Raw genomic sequence first — 3598 nt, 5'->3', positions numbered from 1 at the left:
TCCCTCCCTCCCTCTCTCCCTCTCTCTCTCTCTTTCTTTCTTTTCTAGAGATGGAACCCAGGATTGCTCATATTCTAAGCATGTGCTCTACCACTGAGCTAAACCTTAAACTAAATATGCCTATTTCTAAGTATTTTATTCCTCTTGATGTTAATGTAAATGAGATTGTTTCCTTAATTTCCTTTTCAGATTCTTCATTGTTAGTGTACAGAAGCACAAGTGATTTTTGAGTGTTGAACGAATTTTGGTCCTGCTACTTCACTGAACTTATTTATTACTTCTAACAGTTTTTTTTAACAGTCTATGGTTTTCTACACATAAAATCATGTCATCTGTTAACAAAGATCCTTTCACTTCTCTCTTTCCAATTCAGATTTTCCCCCCTTTTCTTGCTTAATTGCTCTAGACTGCGGCAGTGGTTGTTTTCAAATATAGTCTTTATTATGTTGAAGTAGCTTCCTTCTATTCCTAGCTTTTTGAATGTTCTTATCATGAAAGGGTTTGACTTTTGTCAAGTGCTTTTTCTGCATCAGTTGAGATGATCATGTGCCTTTTATCCTTTCATCCTGTTAATGTGTTATGTTATATTGAACAATTTTTAAATATTGAAATATTCTTGGATTCCAGAAATAAATCCCACTAATTCATAATTTATAATCCTTTTAATATGCTGTTGAATTTAATTTGCTAATATTTTGGTAAGGATTTTGCATTAATTTTTACAAGGATATTGGTTGATACTTGTAGTGTCTTCATGTGGCTTTGGTGTCAGGGTAATAATGCTGGCCTCATCAAATGAGTTAGGCAGCATACCCTTCTCTTCAAATTTTTTTGGGGAAGAGTTTGAGAAGAATTGGTGTTGATTCTTTAACTGTTTGGTTAAGTTACCAATGATCATTAAGTTCAGGCTTTTTCTTTATCAGGTGGTCTCTAATTACTGATTCAATCATAACAATTATGGTCTATTCAGATTTTATATTTCTTCATAATTTAGTTTTGGCAGGTTGTAGGTTTCTAGCAACTTGCCTGTTTCATATAGATTTTTTTTCTTAGTCCATTTGTACTGGTTAATTTTTTTTTTTTTTGGTACTGGAGATTGAACCTAGGGGTGCTTAACCACTGAGCAACATCTTTATTTTTTTATTTTCAGAGAGGGTCTTGCTAAGTTGCTAAGGGCCTTGCTAAATTGCCAAGGCTGGCTTCAAACTTGCAACTCTCCTTTCTCAGCCTCCGGACTCACAGCCATGTACCACAACACCTGGCTCTTACTATTATATTATTGCTATTATAATAAAATACTGGAGACTGGGTAATTTATAAAGAACAAAAAGTTATACTCACAGTTCTGGAGGCTAGGAAGATTAAGATCAAGTTCTGATAGGGAGAGAAGGAACTTATCTCAACATTGTAAAGGCTATATATGGCAAGTCCCAAACCAACATCATACTGAATACAAAAAAAACTGAACATTTTCTCTAAAAACAGGAACAACCTTTGTCTAATATAAGATAATTGTAATTTTGTGAGTTAGTCTCTGTATCCTCTATTCTGTACCATTGGTCTACCAGTCTGTTTTGGTGCCAATACCATGCTGTTTTCATTACTATTGCTCTGTATATAGTTTAAGGTATAGTATAGTGATACTACCTGCTTCACTATTCCTGCTAAGGATTGCTTAAGCTATTCTGGGTCTCTTATTTTTCCAGATGAATTTCATGACTGCTTTTTCTATTTCTATGAGGAATACCATTGGGATTTTCATTGAAATTTCATTAAATCTGTATGGTGCTTTTGGTAGTATGGTCATTTTGATAATATTAATTCTGCCTATCCAAGAGCAAGGTAGATCTTTCCATTTTCTAAGGTCTTCTTTGATTTCTTTCTTTAAGATTCTGTAGTTTTCATTGTATACATCTTTCATCTCTTTTGTTAATTTGGTTCCCAAGTATCTTATTTTTTTGAGGCTATTATAAATGGAATAGTTTTCCTCATTTCCTTCTCAAAGGATTTATCACTGATTTATAGGTGTTGATTTTATATCCTGCTACTTTTGCTGAATTCATTTACTAGTTCTAGAAGTTTTCTGGTGGAGCTTTTTGGGTCTTCTAGGTATAGAATCATATTGTCAGCAAATAGTGCTAATTTAAGTTCTTCTTTTCCTATACATATTCCTTTAATTTCTTTCATCTGTCTAATTGTCAAGAACCATGTTGAATAGAAGTGGTGAAAGAAGGCATCCCTGTCTTGTTCCAGTTTTTAGAGGGAGCTCCTTTAATTTTTCTCCATTTAGAATGATGTTGGCTTGAGGCTTTGCATAGATAGCCTTTACGATGTTGAGATAAGTTCCTGTTATCTCTAGTTTTTCTAGTGTTTTGAACGTATAAAGGTGCTGTATTTTGTCAAATGCCTTTTCTGCATCTATTGAGATGATCATATGATTCTTTGAGTCTATTGATGTGATGAATTACATTTATTGATTTCTGTATATTGGACCAACCTTGCATCCCTGGGATGACTCCCACTTGATCATGGTGCATAATCTTTTTGATATGTTTTTGTATTTGATTTGCCAGAATTTTATTGAGAATTTTTGCATCTATGTTCATTAGAGATATTGGTCTGAAATTTTCTTTCTTTGATGTGTCTTTGCCTGGTTTTGGGATCAGGGTGATATTGGCCTCATAGAATTGAGTTTGGAAGTGCTGCCTCTTTTTCTATTTCCTGAAATAAATTGTAGAGTATTGGTATTAATTCTTCTTTAAAGGTCTTGTAGAACTAAGCTGTGTATCTATCTGGTCCTGGGCTTTTCTTGGTGGGTAATCTTCTGATGGCATCTTCTATTTCATCACTTGATATTGGTCTGTTTAAATTGTGTATATCTTCCTGACTCAATCTGGGCAAATAATATGACTTAAGAATTTGATGATGCCTTCAATGTCTTCTATTTTATTGTAGTATACGTTTTCAAAATAATTTCTAATTATCCTCTGTATTTCTATAGTGTCTGCTGTGATATTACCTTTTTCATCACGTATGCTGGTAATTTGAGTTTTTTCTCTCCTTCTCTTTGTTAGCGTAGCTAAGGGTTTGTCAATTTTATTTATTTTTTCAAAAAACCAACTTTTTGTTTTATCAATTTTTTCAGTTGTTTCTTTTGTTTTAATTTCATTGATTTCAGCTCTAATTTTAATTATTTCTTGTCTTCTACTGCATTTGCTGCTGATTTGTTCATCTTTTTCTAGGGCTTTGAGATGTAGTGCGAGGTCATTTTTTTGTTGACTTTTTCTTCTTTTAAGAAATGAACTTGGGGCTGGGGATGTGGCTCAAGCGGTAGCGCGCTCGCCTGGCATGCGTGCGACCCGGGTTCGATCCTCAGCACCACATACAAACAATGATGTTGTGTCCACCAAGAACTAAAAAATAAATATTAAAAAATTCTCTCTCTCTCTCTCTCTCTCTCTCTCTCTCTCTTAAAAAAAAAAAAAAAAAAGAAATGAACTTCATGCAATGAATTTTCCTCTTAGTACTGCTTTTATAGGGTCCCAGAGATTTTGATATGTTGTGTCTAGATAGCATCTTCAACAAATGATGCTGGGAA

Source organism: Marmota marmota, unplaced genomic scaffold, assembly GCF_001458135.2.
Source record: "Marmota marmota marmota unplaced genomic scaffold, marMar, whole genome shotgun sequence".
In the NCBI taxonomy this organism is placed as follows: Eukaryota; Metazoa; Chordata; class Mammalia; order Rodentia; family Sciuridae; genus Marmota; species Marmota marmota.
The sequence above is the reverse complement of the archived record's forward strand: the minus strand, read 5'-3'. Positions refer to the sequence as shown.